Raw genomic sequence first — 21,131 nt, 5'->3', positions numbered from 1 at the left:
CAACGCTATACTTCAACCTGTGCTTCTAATGTTTTTATTTTTATTTTTTTTATTTTTTTTTATTTGTAAGATAGTTAAAACATTACACAATATTTATTATAATAATCATTATTATTAGTTAAAGTTTCTATAGAAAATATTTCTTACTTGAATTAAATTTTTTTTTACGTCCTTTCAATATAAAAATCTTTGTTGAAAAGCGCTTTCTTTAAACTGTATTTTTTTTCTTTAATTTTTAATAAAATGAACTAAAAACGCATTTCCAAAATTATTTCATTACATATTTTTATTAGAAATATATTATTTTGATGGCTCAACATTGGAAGAAAGAGCCGAAGAGAAATCCAAAAGAAAAACTAAAGTGGGCTAATTAAATTTGATTGGGCTGAATTAAACTTGAAAGGCCCACAAAAACTAAGGATAATTTTTTTTGATGGCTCAACCTTTGAAGAATAACAAATATATGATGGAATAAAAACTTGATGGCTAATTTTAAAATGGGTTAAAACTGTAAAATATTAACCAAGAGTTAGTGATAATTTGATTTGGTAAAAAATTACATGAGTAATTTAATTGTAATATTTTTGAAACTTTAATTATTATTATTCAGTGACATTTTCTACTGTGTCACATGATTGTCGTAGATCATCTTCGATTCAACGATGGTGTCATTTCATCATGAAGAGATTTTGCAATCCAAATGTACGAGAACTTTAAAAATACTTTTATTTTAAATCACCTACTCAATGACGAAGCTTAAACGAAAAAGAGTACAGGGGCTCAAAACTTTTGGACGAAAACATGTAAATTTTCACTACTACAAGTTTTTGATTAAATTTTGTTATCATAGGAGAAAATATTTTGTTTTTAATAAAACATATGCATTCATGCATGCATTGATGCATCCGTAATATAACCTATTCGTGGAAAATTAATCTAAGTTTCTTTTGGGTTTTTCATAATATTATCCTCTCTCGTGAAATAATTAGGTTTCCTGAAAATTAACTCAATCTTCCTCTCCAATTACAAGACCCAATTAATGCAAATTCTGCATCCAGAATTTGATCCATTAATCTTGTACGAGAGGAAGAACCAATAAAACCTAAATCAAATATAATGAAGAACACATTGCGAAGAAGTATGAACCTGAGTCTTAATTGGCTAATCCCTCGAAAACTATCCAAGAAAAAGGACAAAGATGACGACGAAGACGAAGATGATCACTTTTACGACGCTGAACAACCACCACCCGTCAACCACAATGTCGAACCATTGTCCGACACCGATTCCCTATTCGACGAGGGCTCCCGAAGGGATTCGTATAGACAATCTCCTTATAATCGTCTACAAATGTCGGCCCAAACCTCGCCTTTGTTAGAATCCCCGTGGTCGTCCTACGTGGAACAAACCGGGCACGATAAAAATTACGTCGGGCTATTAACTTCGCTTGTTCGCGAAGAAGGTCATATATATTCACTGGCTGCAACCGGGATTTATTATACACGGGATCTTCTAGCAAGAATATTCGGATTTGGAAGCACCAAAAGGAATATTCCGGATTTAAATCGCATAGCATGTTAGTTAAAGCGATCGTGATCTCAGGTGATAAAATATTTACCGGCCACCAGGACGGGAAAATTTGGGTTTGGAGAGCGTTGAAAACCGACCAGAAAATTTATAAAAAAATCGGGACGTTACCCGACTTCCATTCGGTTTTAAAGAAGTCATTGAGACCGAAGAATTACACACATTTGCATAGAAATCGCAGCGCGATTTGGATCAAACATTTCGATGCGATTTCGAGTTTAAGTTTGAGTGAAGATGGTACTCTTTTGTATTCGGGATCATGGGACTGTAATGGTATACTAGAGAACACAATTGAATCACTCAAATTTCTGGTAATGTTATTCATGAACTAAAGTGCTATAAATAGCTTACAAAAGAAACCAGTAAAGTCACATGAACCCACGTAAACAACTAACTCCTATCAATTAGAAACAAACCATAAAGTACGGAACAAGCCAAAGAAAAAGTAAATCGTGTGCATGCAACCGTGCAATGCACATGCAACAAACAAAGTTGGACAAGTGGACCTCCCAAAGCATAGAGCTGGACTGGACCTTATTTAACCCAATGAAAAGACAAAGCCCACATTACATATCTTCCCCTTAAACTGAAAGTGGGCACATCAGTTTAATACTTCAAGACTTGAACTCCCAGCAAACTCCTCATCCTTTCAAACACTTCAAGCTTAACTGGTTTAGTCATAACATCAGCAACCTGTTGAGCAATTGAGCAATACTTCAGCAACACCTTTTCTTCATTTACTAGATCTCTTATGTAGTGAAAATGAACATCGATATGCTAAGTTCTTCGATGTAACACCGGATTCTTTGACAACTTGATTGCAGAATTATTGTCACAATAAATTTCCACTGCACCAATCTGTTCCTCACTTAACTCTTCCAATAAACCTTTTAACCAAACAGTATGACAAGCACATGCTGTTGCAGCCACGTATTCGGCCTCAGTCGACGAGAGTGTTACTATATCTTGTTTCTTTGAACTCCAACAAATGGCTGCCCCGCTAAGAATGCATGCATACCCAGATGTACATTTTCGGTCTTCTGTATCTCGTGCATAATCACTATCCGTGTACACCTGCAGCTTAGTTCTAACACCTTTCTGATATAACAAGCCAAAATCATAGGTTTCCTTCACATACCTTAATATTCTTTTTGCTAACAGCAAGTGCTCTTCTCGTGGATTAGCCATAAATCTTGCAATGAAACAAACAGAGTACATGAGGTTTGGTCTAGTTACCGTTAGGTACATAAGGCTGCCGACTAGACTTTTAAATTCAGTTTCATCAACCTTGTTACCGACACCTTGTTTGGTCACTACAACACCAGGCACTATCGGATTTTTCACACCATTTGCCTCCCACATGTTGAATCTTTCTAGCACACTTCTAGCATACTTCTTTTGACATATGGCTATTCCAGCTTCACTTTGGATGACTTCTATTCCCAGAAAATACCGCATTTTACCAAGATCATCATCTCAAACTCATGTTTCATGGAGTCTTTGAATTCTTCACAAATCCTTCGGTTATTACCTGTGAACAACATATCATCCACATACAAACTCACAATGATCACATCACCTTGTAATTTTTTAATAAAGAGAGTATTTCAGAAAATAACTCTCGATTCTCTTGAACCAAGCACGTGGCACCTGTTTCAAACCGTAGAGAGCCTTATTCAGTTTGCACACCTTAGTTTTTTCGCCTTTCTTGATAAAGCCTTGGGGTTGCTGAATATATACCGTCTCCTTCAATGTGCCATTAAGAAATGCACATTTAACATCCATCTGTTGTATCAACCAACCCTTTTGAGCAGCTATAGCAATAATGCTACGGACTGTATCCCATCGAGCCACAGGGGCAAAGACCTCGTCATAATCTATGCCCTTTTTCTGTGCGTAGCCCTTTACAACAAGTCTGGCCTTGTATTTATCTACATCACCTTTCTCATTCAATTTAGTCTTGTATAGCCATTTAACTCCAATTGGTGTCACGCCCGCTGGAGCATCAACTAATTCCCATGTTTCATTCTTCATTATGGACTCCATCTCTTTCTCCATAGCGTTTACCCATATTGTTTCTTTAACAGCTTCTTCATATGTTGTTGGGTCCTCCAAAGAGGAGAACATAACAAAATCGGCTTCATCATTAGATAAGCCATCTCCACTCTCATAATCATGCATCCAAGTAGGTGCTGACCTTGTTCTTTTTGTGCTCTCACCTACTATTGCTTCACGTGTTTGGATGATAGGTGAACTAGGATGTGATTGGACAATAGGAGAGCTAGGATGACTAGTTAGTGAAATGTCACTTTCACTGTTGATGTTGTTTGTCTCATTTGGTGGTCCTTCACTTTGATGATTGGGAGTGACATTGTGACTGGTCACATCTTCTTGGGCATTAAGATTGGCATCAATATGCTCTTCTTCATGTGATTCTGCCATATCACTTTCATTAAGTATTATTAATTCAGAAGGACCAAAAACTTGATTATTCCAATACCACCTTTCTCTTTCATCAAACATCACATCTTTACTAATGATAAGCTTTTTGTGAATGGGATCATACATCCTATAGGCCTTAGACTCTGCACTAATGCCCAAGAAAATGCACTTTTGACTTTTATTTTCCAACTTGGATCGATGTTGAGAAGGAACATGGACAAACCCTATGGACCCAAAAATTTTAAAATAGTCCACGTTGGGTTTTCTGCCCGACCACCTTTCTTCTGGGACCCTTTCTTCTAACGATGTAGTGGCACAACGATTCAAAATGTGGCAGGCCCAGTTTGCAGCCTCGGACCAGAACCACTTTGGCATTTGTTTGTCAATTAATAAACATCTAACCATATTCATTAGAGTTCTATTTCGCCTCTCGGCTACCCCATTTTGCTGAGGGGTATAACTCGTGGTTAGTTGTCGTTTTATGCCAAACTCCTTACAAAATTGGTTGAAATCGTTGGAAGTGAATTCGCCACCGCGATCACTTCTCAAACTTTTAATGACCAAGCCCGTTTCATTTTCAACCATAATTTTAAAATACTTGAATGTTTCTAAACTTTCATGTTTATGAGACAGAAAGTAAACCCATCCCTTTCTAGAAAAGTCATCTATAATAACCATGACATACCTCTTGCCACTAAGTGATGCAGGCTTAATGGGCCCACACAGGTCAACATGCAAGAGTTCCAGTTTAGATGATGCTCTCCACAAACTCTTCTTTGGGATATTTTCTCTATTTTGTTTTCCCAAACTACACACTTCACATACTTTTGTTGAGGTAGCTATAGGTGGCAACCCTTTCACCATTTGCCTGGATTGCATGGTACAGAGTGACTTATTGTGGACATGACCCAACCTCCTATGCCATGTTTGGTCATTTAAGTCATCAATTACCTGCATACACATGTTTTCTTTTTCTATCTTTTTGGCCTGCACAACAAACATCCTATTTTTTGTCATGGTGGAAATAGTGATCAAACCTCGTTGGGGATGGTAGATCTTACATACTCCACGATGAATCATCACCATTAAGTCCTTTTCTTGTAACTGCCCAATACTCAACAAATTCGAGGTGAGATCTGGCACATAATAAACACGAGTAATCACCTGTGTGATACCCCCAGCTTCAAAACGTATGTCACCAATTCCCTTTACTGTTAAGCAAAGATCATTTCCTAACTTTACACTATGTGTAAAATTCTCATCAAGGTTTATGAACCACTTTCGGGATCCGGTCATATGATTAGAACAAGCAGAGTCAAGAAACCAACTACACGTTGTTGGTAGTTCTTCCATCACTGTAGCGTGAGTCATCAACACAAGATCTTCACCCTCGTCTAATTCGGTGTAATTTACCGACTTCTCACCACGGGTACACTCATAGGCAAAATGGCCCAATTGGTGACAACGATAACATTCAACGGAGGACTTATCATAGTCAGATCTTCCTCTCCCACGTCCGCGACCTCTGCCACGCACACCATAACCTCGTCCTCGACCACGACCACGTCCGGTGGAAGGATCATGTTCAACCTGCAGAACCTGATCATCAGGTGTGTGTTTTTTAGTCAACTTCTGTTCGTGAACAAGCAACGAACTCTGCAATTCATCGACTGATAAACAGTCGATATCCTTGGATTCTTCGATAGAACAGACAACATAATTAAAGTTGTCAGTTAATGATTGTAGAATTTTTTCAACAACTTTCACATCATCTAGATCTTCACCAAAATTCCGCATATCATTAGCCACCGTCATGACACGGCCAAAGTAATCAGTGATAGTCTCGCCATCTCGCATCTCCAAGGTCTCGAACTCCTTCCGCAATCGCTGCAACTGAGCCCGCTTAACCCGCGTATTACCTTGGTACTTCGTTTTCATAGCCTCCCAGATCTGTTTGGAGGTATCCTTCTGAGTTATAGTCTTGAGAATCTGCTTACCAATGGATTGGAATAGATAATTTTGAGCCTTCAAATATTTGAGCCGCATTTGCTCTAACTGGGCCCGCTCGGCAGCCGGCAGAACAGTCCCTTCGGTCGGCTCATTGTAACCTGGATCTATGACAACCCAATACTCCTTGGATTTCAGCAAAGTCTTCATCACAAGACTCCAATGATCATAGTCGCCGTCAAACGTGGGAACACTTGGAACTTGGAAGTTTCCGTTTTCAGCGGCCATGATCGCACACACAAACTCACCCAGATGCGCTCTGATACCACTTGTAATGGTATACTAGAGAACACAATTGAATCACTCAAATTTCTGGTAATGTTATTCATGAACTAAAGTGCTATAAATAGCTTACAAAAGAAACCAGTAAAGTCACATGAACCCACGTAAACAACTAACTCCTATCAATTAGAAACAAACCATAAAGTACGGAACAAGCCAAAGAAAAAGTAAATCGTGTGCATGCAACCGTGCAATGCACATGCAACAAACAAAGTTGGACAAGTGGACCTCCCAAAGCTTAGAGCTGGACTGGACCTTATTTAACCCAATGAAAAGACAAAGCCCACATTACATATCTTCCCCTTAAACTGAAAGTGGGCACATCAGTTTAATACTTCAAGACTTGAACTCCCAGCAAACTCCTCATCCTTTCAAACACTTCAATCTTAACTGGTTTAGTAATAACATCAGCAACCTGTTGAGCAATTGAGCAATACTTCAGCAACACCTTTTCTTCATTTACTAGATCTCTTATGTAGTGAAAATGAACATCGATATGCTTAGTTCTTCGATGTAACACCGGATTCTTTGACAACTTGATTGCAGAATTATTGTCACAATAAATTTCCACTGCACCAATCTGTTCCTCACTTAACTCTTCCAATAAACCTTTTAACCAAACAGTATGACAAGCACATGCTGTTGCAGCCACGTATTCGGCCTCAGTCGACGAGAGTGTTACTATATCTTGTTTCTTTGAACTCCAACAAATGGCTGCCCCGCTAAGAATGCATGCATACCCAGATGTACATTTTCGGTCTTCTGTATCTCGTGCATAATCACTATCCGTGTACACCTGCAGCTTAGTTCTAACACCTTTCTGATATAACAAGCCAAAATCATAGGTTTCCTTCACATACCTTAATATTCTTTTTGCTAACAGCAAGTGCTCTTCTCGTGGATTAGCCATAAATCTTGCAATGAAACAAACAGAGTACATGAGGTTTGGTCTAGTTACCGTTAGGTACATAAGGCTGCCGACTAGACTTTTAAATTCAGTTTCATCAACCTTGTTACCGACACCTTGTTTGGTCACTACAACACCAGGCACTATCGGATTTTTCACACCATTTGCCTCCCACATGTTGAATCTTTCTAGCACACTTCTAGCATACTTCTTTTGACATATGGCTATTCCAGCTTCACTTTGGATGACTTCTATTCCCAGAAAATACCGCATTTTACCAAGATCATCATCTCAAACTCATGTTTCATGGAGTCTTTGAATTCTTCACAAATCCTTCGGTTATTACCTGTGAACAACATATCATCCACATACAAACTCACAATGATCAAATCACCTTGTAATTTTTTAATAAAGAGAGTATGATCATAACAACTTTTCTTGAACCCTTCTTTCAGAAAATAACTCTCGATTCTCTTGAACCAAGCACGTGGCACCTGTTTCAAACCGTAGAGAGCCTTATTCAGTTTGCACACCTTAGTTTCTTCGCCTTTCTTGATAAAGCCTTGGGGTTGCTGAATATATACCGTCTCCTTCAATGTGCCATTAAGAAATGCACATTTAACATCCATCTGTTGTATCAACCAACCCTTTTGAGCAGCTATAGCAATAATGCTACGGACTGTATCCCATCGAGCCACAGGGGCAAAGACCTCGTCATAATCTATGCCCTTTTTCTGTGCGTAGCCCTTTACAACAAGTCTGGCCTTGTATTTATCTACATCACCTTTCTCATTCAATTTAGTCTTGTATAGCCATTTAACTCCAATTGGTGTCACGCCCGCTGGAGCATCAACTAATTCCCATGTTTCATTCTTCATTATGGACTCCATCTCTTTCTCCATAGCGTTTACCCATATTGTTTCTTTAACAGCTTCTTCATATGTTGTTGGGTCCTCCAAAGAGGAGAACATAACAAAATCGGCTTCATCATTAGATAAGCCATCTCCACTCTCATAATCATGCATCCAAGTAGGTGCTGACCTTGTTCTTTTTGTGCTCTCACCTACTATTGCTTCACGTGTTTGGATGATAGGTGAACTAGGATGTGATTGGACAATAGGAGAGCTAGGATGACTAGATAGTGAAATGTCACTTTCACTGTTGATGTTGTTTGTCTCATTTGGTGGTCCTTCACTTTGATGATTGGGAGTGACATTGTGACTGGTCACATCTTCTTGGGCATTAAGATTGGCATCAATATGCTCTTCTTCATGTGATTCTGCCATATCACTTTCATTAAGTATTATTAATTCAGAAGGACCAAAAACTTGATTATTCCAATACCACCTTTCTCTTTCATCAAACATCACATCTTTACTAATGATAAGCTTTTTGTGACTGGGATCATACATCCTATAGGCCTTAGACTCTGCACTAATGCCCAAGAAAATGCACTTTTGACTTTTATTTTCCAACTTGGATCGATGTTGAGAAGGAACATGGACAAACCCTATGGACCCAAAAATTTTAAAATAGTCCACGTTGGGTTTTCTGCCCGACCACCTTTCTTCTGGGACCCTTTCTTCTAACGATGTAGTGGCACAACGATTCAAAATGTGGCAGGCCCAGTTTGCAGCCTCGGACCAGAACCACTTTGGCATTTGTTTGTCAATTAATAAACATCTAACCATATTCATTAGAGTTCTATTTCGCCTCTCGGCTACCCCATTTTGCTGAGGGGTATAACTCGTGGTTAGTTGTCGTTTTATGCCAAACTCCTTACAAAATTGGTTGAAATCGTTGGAAGTGAATTCGCCACCGCGATCACTTCTCAAACTTTTAATGACCAAGCCCGTTTCATTTTCAACCATAATTTTAAAATACTTGAATGTTTCTAAACTTTCATGTTTATGAGACAGAAAGTAAACCCATCCCTTTCTAGAAAAGTCATCTATAATAACCATGACATACCTCTTGCCACTAAGTGATGCAGGCTTAATGGGCCCACACAGGTCAACATGCAAGAGTTCCAGTTTAGATGATGCTCTCCACAAACTCTTCTTTGGGATATTTTCTCTATTTTGTTTTCCCAAACTACACACTTCACATACTTTTGTTGAGGTAGCTATAGGTGGCAACCCTTTCACCATTTGCCTGGATTGCATGGTACAGAGTGACTTATTGTGGACATGACCCAACCTCCTATGCCATGTTTGGTCATTTAAGTCATCAATTACCTGCATACACATGTTTTCTTTTTCTATCTTTTTGGCCTGCACAACAAACATCCTATTTTTTGTCATGGTGGAAATAGTGATCAAACCTCGTTGGGGATGGTAGATCTTACATACTCCACGATGAATCATCACCATTAAGTCCTTTTCTTGTAACTGCCCAATACTCAACAAATTCGAGGTGAGATCTGGCACATAATAAACACGAGTAATCACCTGTGTGATACCCCCAGCTTCAAAACGTATGTCACCAATTCCCTTTACTGTTAAGCAAAGATCATTTCCTAACTTTACACTATGTGTAAAATTCTCATCAAGGTTTATGAACCACTTTCGGGATCCGGTCATATGATTAGAACAAGCAGAGTCAAGAAACCAACTACACGTTGTTGGTAGTTCTTCCATCACTGTAGCGTGAGTCATCAACACAAGATCTTCACCCTCGTCTAATTCGGTGTAATTTACCGACTTCTCACCACGGGTACACTCATAGGCAAAATGGCCCAATTGGTGACAACGATAACATTCAACGGAGGACTTATCATAGTCAGATCTTCCTCTCCCACGTCCGCGACCTCTGCCACGCACACCATAACCTCGTCCTCGACCACGACCACGTCCGGTGGAAGGATCATGTTCAACCTGCAGAACCTGATCATCAGGTGTGTGTTTTTTAGTCAACTTCTGTTCGTGAACAAGCAACGAACTCTGCAATTCATCGACTGATAAACAGTCGATATCCTTGGATTCTTCGATGGAACAGACAACATAATTAAAGTTGTCAGTTAATGATTGTAGAATTTTTTCAACAACTTTCACATCATCTAGATCTTCACCAAAATTCCGCATATCATTAGCCACCGTCATGACACGGCCAAAGTAATCAGTGATAGTCTCGCCATCTCGCATCTCCAAGGTCTCGAACTCCTTCCGCAATCGCTGCAACTGAGCCCGCTTAACCCGCGTATTACCTTGGTACTTCGTTTTCATAGCCTCCCAGATCTGTTTGGAGGTATCCTTCTGAGTTATAGTCTTGAGAATCTGCTTACCAATGGATTGGAATAGATAATTTTGAGCCTTCAAATATTTGAGCCGCATTTGCTCTAACTGGGCCCGCTCGGCAGCCGGCAGAACAGTCCCTTCGGTCGGCTCATTGTAACCTGGATCTATGACAACCCAATACTCCTTGGATTTCAGCAAAGTCTTCATCACAAGACTCCAATGATCATAGTCGCCGTCAAACGTGGGAACACTTGGAACTTGGAAGTTTCCGTTTTCAGCGGCCATGATCGCACACACAAACTCACCCAGATGCGCTCTGATACCACTTGTAATGGTATACTAGAGAACACAATTGAATCACTCAAATTTCTGGTAATGTTATTCATGAACTAAAGTGCTATAAATAGCTTACAAAAGAAACCAGTAAAGTCACATGAACCCACGTAAACAACTAACTCCTATCAATTAGAAACAAACCATAAAGTACGGAACAAGCCAAAGAAAAAGTAAATCGTGTGCATGCAACCGTGCAATGCACATGCAACAAACAAAGTTGGACAAGTGGACCTCCCAAAGCATAGAGCTGGACTGGACCTTATTTAACCCAATGAAAAGACAAAGCCCACATTACATATCTTCCCCTTAAACTGAAAGTGGGCACATCAGTTTAATACTTCAAGACTTGAACTCCCAGCAAACTCCTCATCCTTTCAAACACTTCAAGCTTAACTGGTTTAGTCATAACATCAGCAACCTGTTGAGCAATTGAGCAATACTTCAGCAACACCTTTTCTTCATTTACTAGATCTCTTATGTAGTGAAAATGAACATCGATATGCTTAGTTCTTCGATGTAACACCGGATTCTTTGACAACTTGATTGCAGAATTATTATCACAATAAATTTCCACTGCACCAATCTGTTCCTCACTTAACTCTTCCAATAAACCTTTTAACCAAACAGTATGACAAGCACATGCTGTTGCAGCCACGTATTCGGCCTCAGTCGACGAGAGTGTTACTATATCTTGTTTCTTTGAACTCCAACAAATGGCTGCCCCGCTAAGAATGCATGCATACCCAGATGTACATTTTCGGTCTTCTGTATCTCGTGCATAATCACTATCCGTGTACACCTGCAGCTTAGTTCTAACACCTTTCTGATATAACAAGCCAAAATCATAGGTTTCCTTCACATACCTTAATATTCTTTTTGCTAACAGCAAGTGCTCTTCTCGTGGATTAGCCATAAATCTTGCAATGAAACAAACAGAGTACATGAGGTTTGGTCTAGTTACCGTTAGGTACATAAGGCTGCCGACTAGACTTTTAAATTCAGTTTCATCAACCTTGTTACCGACACCTTGTTTGGTCACTACAACACCAGGCACTATCGGATTTTTCACACCATTTGCCTCCCACATGTTGAATCTTTCTAGCACACTTCTAGCATACTTCTTTTGACATATGGCTATTCCAGCTTCACTTTGGATGACTTCTATTCCCAGAAAATACCGCATTTTACCAAGATCATCATCTCAAACTCATGTTTCATGGAGTCTTTGAATTCTTCACAAATCCTTCGGTTATTACCTGTGAACAACATATCATCCACATACAAACTCACAATGATCACATCACCTTGTAATTTTTTAATAAAGAGAGTATGATCATAACAACTTTTCTTGAACCCTTCTTTCAGAAAATAACTCTCGATTCTCTTGAACCAAGCACGTGGCACCTGTTTCAAACCGTAGAGAGCCTTATTCAGTTTGCACACCTTAGTTTCTTCGCCTTTCTTGATAAAGCCTTGGGGTTGCTGAATATATACCGTCTCCTTCAATGTGCCATTAAGAAATGCACATTTAACATCCATCTGTTGTATCAACCAACCCTTTTGAGCAGCTATAGCAATAATGCTACGGACTGTATCCCATCGAGCCACAGGGGCAAAGACCTCGTCATAATCTATGCCCTTTTTCTGTGCGTAGCCCTTTACAACAAGTCTGGCCTTGTATTTATCTACATCACCTTTCTCATTCAATTTAGTCTTGTATAGCCATTTAACTCCAATTGGTGTCACGCCCGCTGGAGCATCAACTAATTCCCATGTTTCATTCTTCATTATGGACTCCATCTCTTTCTCCATAGCGTTTACCCATATTGTTTCTTTAACAGCTTCTTCATATGTTGTTGGGTCCTCCAAAGAGGAGAACATAACAAAATCGGCTTCATCATTAGATAAGCCATCTCCACTCTCATAATCATGCATCCAAGTAGGTGCTGACCTTGTTCTTTTTGTGCTCTCACCTACTATTGCTTCACGTGTTTGGATGATAGGTGAACTAGGATGTGATTGGACAATAGGAGAGCTAGGATGACTAGTTAGTGAAATGTCACTTTCACTGTTGATGTTGTTTGTCTCATTTGGTGGTCCTTCACTTTGATGATTGGGAGTGACATTGTGACTGGTCACATCTTCTTGGGCATTAAGATTGGCATCAATATGCTCTTCTTCATGTGATTCTGCCATATCACTTTCATTAAGTATTATTAATTCAGAAGGACCAAAAACTTGATTATTCCAATACCACCTTTCTCTTTCATCAAACATCACATCTTTACTAATGATAAGCTTTTTGTGAATGGGATCATACATCCTATAGGCCTTAGACTCTGCACTAATGCCCAAGAAAATGCACTTTTGACTTTTATTTTCCAACTTGGATCGATGTTGAGAAGGAATATGGACAAACCCTATGGACCCAAAAATTTTAAAATAGTCCACGTTGGGTTTTCTGCCCGACCACCTTTCTTCTGGGACCCTTTCTTCTAACGATGTAGTGGCACAACGATTCAAAATGTGGCAGGCCCAGTTTGCAGCCTCGGACCAGAACCACTTTGGCATTTGTTTGTCAATTAATAAACATCTAACCATATTCATTAGAGTTCTATTTCGCCTCTCGGCTACCCCATTTTGCTGAGGGGTATAACTCGTGGTTAGTTGTCGTTTTATGCCAAACTCCTTACAAAATTGGTTGAAATCGTTGGAAGTGAATTCGCCACCGCGATCACTTCTCAAACTTTTAATGACCAAGCCCGTTTCATTTTCAACCATAATTTTAAAATACTTGAATGTTTCTAAACTTTCATGTTTATGAGACAGAAAGTAAACCCATCCCTTTCTAGAAAAGTCATCTATAATAACCATGACATACCTCTTGCCACTAAGTGATGCAGGCTTAATGGGCCCACACAGGTCAACATGCAAGAGTTCCAGTTTAGATGATGCTCTCCACAAACTCTTCTTTGGGATATTTTCTCTATTTTGTTTTCCCAAACTACACACTTCACATACTTTTGTTGAGGTAGCTATAGGTGGCAACCCTTTCACCATTTGCCTGGATTGCATGGTACAGAGTGACTTATTGTGGACATGACCCAACCTCCTATGCCATGTTTGGTCATTTAAGTCATCAATTACCTGCATACACATGTTTTCTTTTTCTATCTTTTTGGCCTGCACAACAAACATCCTATTTTTTGTCATGGTGGAAATAGTGATCAAACCTCGTTGGGGATGGTAGATCTTACATACTCCACGATGAATCATCACCATTAAGTCCTTTTCTTGTAACTGCCCAATACTCAACAAATTCGAGGTGAGATCTGGCACATAATAAACACGAGTAATCACCTGTGTGATACCCCCAGCTTCAAAACGTATGTCACCAATTCCCTTTACTGTTAAGCAAAGATCATTTCCTAACTTTACACTATGTGTAAAATTCTCATCAAGGTTTATGAACCACTTTCGGGATCCGGTCATATGATTAGAACAAGCAGAGTCAAGAAACCAACTACACGTTGTTGGTAGTTCTTCCATCACTGTAGCGTGAGTCATCAACAGAAGATCTTCACCCTCGTCTAATTCGGTGTAATTTACCGACTTCTCACCACGGGTACACTCATAGGCAAAATGGCCCAATTGGTGACAACGATAGCATTCAACGGAGGACTTATCATAGTCAGATCTTCCTCTCCCACGTCCGCGACCTCTGCCGCGCACACCATAACCTCGTCCTCGACCACGACCACGTCCGGTGGAAGGATCATGTTCAACCTGCAGAACCTGATCATCAGGTGTGTGTTTTTTAGTCAACTTCTGTTCGTGAACAAGCAACGAACTCTGCAATTCATCGACTGATAAACAGTCGATATCCTTGGATTCTTCGATGGAACAGACAACATAATTAAAGTTTTCAGTTAATGATTGTAGAATTTTTTCAACAACTTTCACATCATCTAGATCTTCACCAAAATTCCGCATATCATTAGCCACCGTCATGACACGGCCAAAGTAATCAGTGATAGTCTCGCCATCTCGCATCTCCAAGGTCTCGAACTCCTTCCGCAATCGCTGCAACTGAGCCCGCTTAACCCGCGTATTACCTTGGTACTTCGTTTTCATAGCCTCCCAGATCTGTTTGGAGGTATCCTTCTGAGTTATAGTCTTGAGAATCTGCTTACCAATGGATTGGAATAGATAATTTTGAGCCTTCAAATATTTGAGCCGCATTTGCTCTAACTGGGCCCGCTCGGCAGCCGGCAGAACAGTCCCTTCGGTCGGCTCATTGTAACCTGGATCTATGACAACCCAATACTCCTTGGATTTCAGCAAAGTCTTCATCACAAGACTCCAATGATCATAGTCGCCGTCAAACGTGGGAACACTTGGAACTTGGACGTTTCCGTTTTCAGCGGCCATGATCGCACACTCAAACTCACCCAGATGCGCTCTGATACCACTTGTAATGGTATACTAGAGAACACAATTGAATCACTCAAATTTCTGGTAATGTTATTCATGAACTAAAGTGCTATAAATAGCTTACAAAAGAAACCAGTAAAGTCACATGAACCCACGTAAACAACTAACTCCTATCAATTAGAAACAAACCATAAAGTACGGAACAAGCCAAAGAAAAAGTAAATCGTGTGCATGCAACCGTGCAATGCACATGCAACAAACAAAGTTGGACAAGTGGACCTCCCAAAGCTTAGAGCTGGACTGGACCTTATTTAACCCAATGAAAAGACAACGCCCACATTACAGGGACAAAACCATGAAGGTTTGGAGAGTTTCGGATTTTAAATGTTTGGAGTCAATTTGTGCGCATGACGACGTCATCAACATGGTGGTTGCGGGGGCTCACGGTTACGTGTTTTCGGGCTCGGCGGACGGGACGTTGAAGGTGTGGCGGAATGAGTCGAACGGGCGACGGCCGAAGCATTACTTTTCGCATAGTTTTTTGAAGCAGGAGTTCGCGGTGACGTCGTTGGTGGTTACGCCCGCCGGGACGGTGGTTTACGCGGGGTGCTCAGATGGAGTTGTGCATTATTGGGAACACGAGAAGTTAATCCACGGAGGCGTGCTCCGAGGTCATAAACTAGCGGTTTTGTGTCTCGCCGTGTGGGGAAATATGGTGTTTAGTGGTGCCGCAGATAAGAACATATGTGTTTGGCAACGGGATGAGCGGGTCGGGCATAGGTGTTTGTATATTTTGTACGGGCATACGGGCCTGGTGAAGTGTTTGGCGGTGGAGAAGGAGCAACGGGATGGAGGAAACACGTGTATTTTGTATAGTGGTAGTTTAGATAAGTCCGTGAAGATATGGAGAACGTGTTCGCAAGTGTTGCATGACAACCATCCACCACCTTCGCCGCAACGGATTGATGGGTTGCGGCGGAGTAAGGTGGAGGTACAGAACAAGCTACCGCCACACCACCGGGTGAGTAGTCAGTAGAAGAAATTGTGATCATCGGTATTTAAGAATTATTTTTTTTTGAAAACATTGTAAAGTATGAACCATGTGTTAGAATTGTTGTATCATTTGTGTGTTAAAATTATAGTTGAGTAGCTTCCGATTTACTAACCCGGTGTTGATGAAGTCAATATATCCATCATAAAACATCTACTATTATAATAAAATAAGGTTTTAGACACATGTCATTCATACACAATCTCCTCCTTTTATTTTCACTTCCTATAATTGAGACACGTGGCCTCACAACAGTGTAGAATTTGACAGTTGAGTATTACAGTTTTACATATTTTGTCCCCAGCCTCGCACCACATCCCTGTATGTTAGAATCCTTCCCACAACATGCAATTGAACAATTACACAGTTAAAAGATATGATTTTGACTCATTGAAGGCGAATTCCACCAAGAACGGGGGGAAATTGGTTACAGAAAGTCGTCTTCTTTGCCGGGTCGCGCCGAGCTTTTGTACGAGACCTCACTTTTCTTGACGGGTTTTCTATTTCTTGACGTGGACTTTCCGTTTTTTTCATGTAACTACATATCATACAAATATGATGAATTATGATCGTGTTTGTGAATAAAATGTTATATTTACCGCTTCCGGCGTAGGAGAAAGAGAAAATGCTCAAAGTGAATTTTGATATATTCAGCCTTTTTTGTTCTTTCTGTTTGTATAGACCTTATTTACAGACTTGGGGTTTAGTTTAATCTATTTGTATGACTGAATCAGGCTAATTCTTCTTTTTGTTGTTGCAGAATTGTAGCTTGAAATCACCCTAAGGCATATCCCCTACATCTTCCTCTAACATAATTAGCTCATAAAAGCTCTTGATTGTAGGGGTGTGCATATAACCGGAACAACCGAATCAAAACCAAAAAACCCAAATAAACCGAACCGAAAAAACCAAACCGAATTAAAAACCAGCGGTTCGGTTTTAAACTTTAGCAAATACCGAAATATTGGTTTTGGTTCGGTTTTGTATATTGTAACGAACCGAAAAAACCGAACCGCACATATTAATTTTTTACTGAGTTTGACTGATGGACACCCTGGATCCTGTCATTTAACCGAGATGCTCCATTCTGCTGCTAACGTTGTTCACCGCCATCGTGTCCGTTACCCGTCTGAGTCGTTCCACAACTACCAATATTTGGGATTTCCAAATTAGTACAATTAAGTAGTATTATTAATTTTGATAGCATTAAGCAGTGACTTGACGAGAACTCAATAGTAAGTTTTCACTTTAATATCTGAAATCAATCTGTTCTTTCAGTCTTTCAGTCACCATGGCTATTGTGATATGGTTTTTCTTTTGTTATAGTTAAATTGAAGAAGGATATCTCATGTTCCATGCAATTGATGACCAAGACAAACAATCATGTGGCATTCAAAAGGTACTGTTATTGTGATTAGATCTTTTGTTTTCCTGGTTGTGATGTGAACCTGAATCAGACACTGAATACATAAATATAGATTTCTTAGGTTGTAAATTAAGCATTCGATTTAAGTTGTTCTGACACAGTTTTCAATTTTTAAATCTTACTCTGAAATTTTTCATTTTTTTTTTCAAAAAATCAAAATATACCTTTTTCAATCTTTAACTTATATGTGTGTATATTTGTTCAATGATTCAATTTTTTTCTACCAACTGCACTCAAATTATAACTTTGTTTTCTTTTTAATTTTTTTGGTCGTTTTTTATTGGGGTTTAGATTTATTTATCTGAAATTGATTGAATTAAGGAAGGTAATTTAATGAGTTTTTAGGTACTTGAGATAGTATTTATAAGTTAATCAAACAAGGGCATTTTTGTCATTTAACATATTTGCCCCATCCCCTTTTAAAAACACTCAAGAACACAATTTTATAATACTCCCGGTAATTTGTTAACGGAAAGAAAAAATATTTTTAAAATCTGGTCAAATTTCACCCGTTAACGGGTCATATTTTTGTTCCATTAACTGGCCAATTTTGTATACGTAATTGGCCAAAAAAGGTTTTCACCAATAGGTTGGTATTTGGTTTCTTTAACAGGTAAACAATTGATTGGTTTTTTAACATATAATATGTGTTATCGCAACACGGTAGGTAACAACTACAAAGTCGATTGTTCATTGTCTATGTTTTTAGATACCTCAATGTATGTGATTTTTCCATTCCGTTCACTCCTCATTGCTGATTTTTGCAATTTTCGTTTATTTGTGTGAATATTGTTTTTTTTTGCATTACAGGTCCAAAAGAATGATAATCTTGATCGTATAGTGTATTAATATATATGATTTGAATGTATTATAATGTTACAGGACCCAACTAATCAAACGGTATTGACAATTGCATGGTTGAAGAACTCAATGGGACTAATAACGAGCAAGGCTGATGCAAGCAAAACGTATAGCTCCAGATGTTAAATCGATTTCTTTTCTTTTCTTGCAGAAAGTTGACATAGTCATACTTATGAATGAATCATTTTGATGTTTTACTAGGAGCAAATGTCATTCTTGCAGTATCTCTTGTAGTTGCAAAGCAGGAGCTAGCGTAAGAAATATTCCCCTTTACAAGGTAAGTTATGTTATAATTTTATAAAGGATCTAATTATTTAATCTTTTGGCGGTTATCAATATCAAGTAAATTGATATGTTTGATTTGGGAATTGTGTGCAGCATATTGAAAACTTTGGCAACTGTCATTACATTCCAATGTAATGAAGACAAGAAATGGTGTGGCTTGGCTGCCCAAGTGATATTAGTGCTTAAAGACTACCCAAACCTTTCACATTTCAGTTTTTTAAGTAAAAATAATATGTAATTTTAAACGGGACACTGTTAAATATAACTCATATTTCTTTTTTATAAATTATTCATAATTTCAAAATGTTAGGTACTCAGGCCCGTGTAGCACACGGGTTATAACCTAGTATATATATATGTCCGATTTACCTTAGGCCCGGTGGAGAAGGGCCTCCACTCAAAACCGGCCCACCAGTGTAAATTCATTTTCCAAATTGAGATAAACTAGTAATCATACCCGCACGTTACGGCGGGCCAAGTCAGTGCCATGTTCCGTGTGTGTTAGACATGTTGATAAGATCAGTGATTGAATGGTAAAATAAAAGTTTGGTGGAATTAGATACATGTATTCATATATGAAAAAAAAAACAGCAGTCCCTACACTTAGGTATATATATCAATCCATTTGCCCTTACCAAATGTATCCAGGTTCTACAAAAAGGTTAGACATAGAGACCTGCATTTGACTACATATACCAACTCATTCGCTACTATATATATCTTTATGTTTGCCCCAAACGAAAATAAAAGGTGTCATTGGCTTTGTTATCTAATTTGTGTACTGCCAAACTTACAAATGGATCCATCTTATAATCTTTATTTGGAGAGGGTCTGTACTGTAGTGTGGTTGAATTGCAGAAATCCTTTTCAACACCATTAAATCATTAATGTATACTTTTGCTACTACAAAATATAGAAAAAAACATAAAGTTAAACAAAAGTATAATGATGACATCGTATGTGTATGTTTACTTAAACATTACAAATAGGTACGATGATAAACTGGGGCAGCTCTTACCTTTTTTCGGCTTAATATGTTATTTTTTTTTCTTTTTTATCATGTTGATCATGATTATTCTCTTAGCAACTATTGTAACTTTGATGTGTAATGAAAAGATGAACCCGGTGATTACATCCGCAACTATTTTGTCGCTCATAAGTCATAAGCAATGCTATTATCGAGCGCTACTCAATTGTTAGCTAAGAAATCAACAAAATATTGAAGCTGACCTGTTAAGAAATGCAAGTTTCAATCAACAATATCTGACCTGTTACTCTACCATATGCAATCTGAACCGTTAATCCAAGCTGTAAACAGGACGCCAACTTGAATATGACCCGCTACAAAATGCAAGTTGTATTGAGACCTAATATACATGACCAACAAAATACAACTCTGAAGCTACCATATGAAATGTGACACATTACTAACAAAATGTAATATGACGTCTGACCTTTGACTAACAAAATGCAACCTTGAATTTGGCCTGTTACAAAATGCAAGCAAATTTTTGCTAATCATCATTTTCAAATATACTAACATAATCGAGATTTGTTGTAGTGTTGGTACTTACCTTACATCCAATTGAGAAGAGGACATTCGCATACTTCTCAGGTATTCATCACACCAACTATGAAATTCAAAAAAGATGCAATAAAGAAATAAAATGTAAACGTAAATGAGATTGGGGGAAATGTGGGTTTATTTAGGGTCAGTAGGTGGTGATTATCAATAGGAAAATGCATTTAGTATGCATTCTTGGAGTCATTCTTGCAATACTCTACACCTACAAAAACATATACATGTCTTTTGGGGTTCTCCTACAGAATTATCATTGCTATTATTATTCGAGAATTAAAAAAATAACAAAAATGTTATCAATAGAAAACCCCCAAATTCAATCCAACATTAATCAACATGATTTCATACAAATGAACACAACCACCGTTAACAATCACATAAACAACCAATAATTCAAGTCTCCAAACGCGTAGATCGAAAATTAGCATCTAAAATCGAACTTGCACCAACTTAACTATGAAAACCACATGAAATTGAACCTGAATTGAAATGATTACCGTCCGATTTCGCACGTGATGATCCTGCACAACCCATACTGAAATTGGTTTCGTTCCCAGAATCGTTTTGACTGTAAATTAATAGTTTAGGGCACCGAATTTGGGACATGTGTTTGTTGGTTTTATCAATAAAGATTGGATAAGATTTGATCGATGGGAGACGTAAACAGAGCGAGACTATGATAAAATGAAATCCGA

General features: G+C 38.6%; 1 long non-coding RNA gene and 1 pseudogene across 2 annotated transcripts; both read left to right on the top strand.

Annotated features, from left to right (window-relative positions):
* Nucleotides 1-1,100: 1,100 nt before the first annotated feature.
* LOC143578545 (protein JINGUBANG-like) lies at nt 1,101-16,270 on the top strand (annotated as a pseudogene).
* Nucleotides 16,271-16,439: 169 nt separating this feature from the next.
* On the top strand, nt 16,440-19,196 carry LOC143578548 (uncharacterized). 2 transcript variants are annotated; one of them, XR_013143295.1, is made up of 3 exons: nt 16,440-16,816; nt 17,609-17,681; nt 18,591-19,196. It is a non-coding gene; the product is annotated as an uncharacterized LOC143578548 (long non-coding RNA). The 2 variants fall into 2 exon arrangements; XR_013143294.1 differs by lacking the exon at nt 16,440-16,816 and adding an exon at nt 17,069-17,517.
* Nucleotides 19,197-21,131: the final 1,935 nt, after the last annotated feature.

This window comes from Bidens hawaiensis, unplaced genomic scaffold (genome assembly GCF_021521415.1).
Source record: "Bidens hawaiensis isolate Kalapana, Puna unplaced genomic scaffold, B.hawaiensis_p1.1 tig00029290_1, whole genome shotgun sequence".
NCBI lineage: Eukaryota > Viridiplantae > Streptophyta > Magnoliopsida > Asterales > Asteraceae > Bidens > Bidens hawaiensis.
The sequence above is the reverse complement of the archived record's forward strand: the minus strand, read 5'-3'. Positions and strand labels throughout refer to the sequence as shown.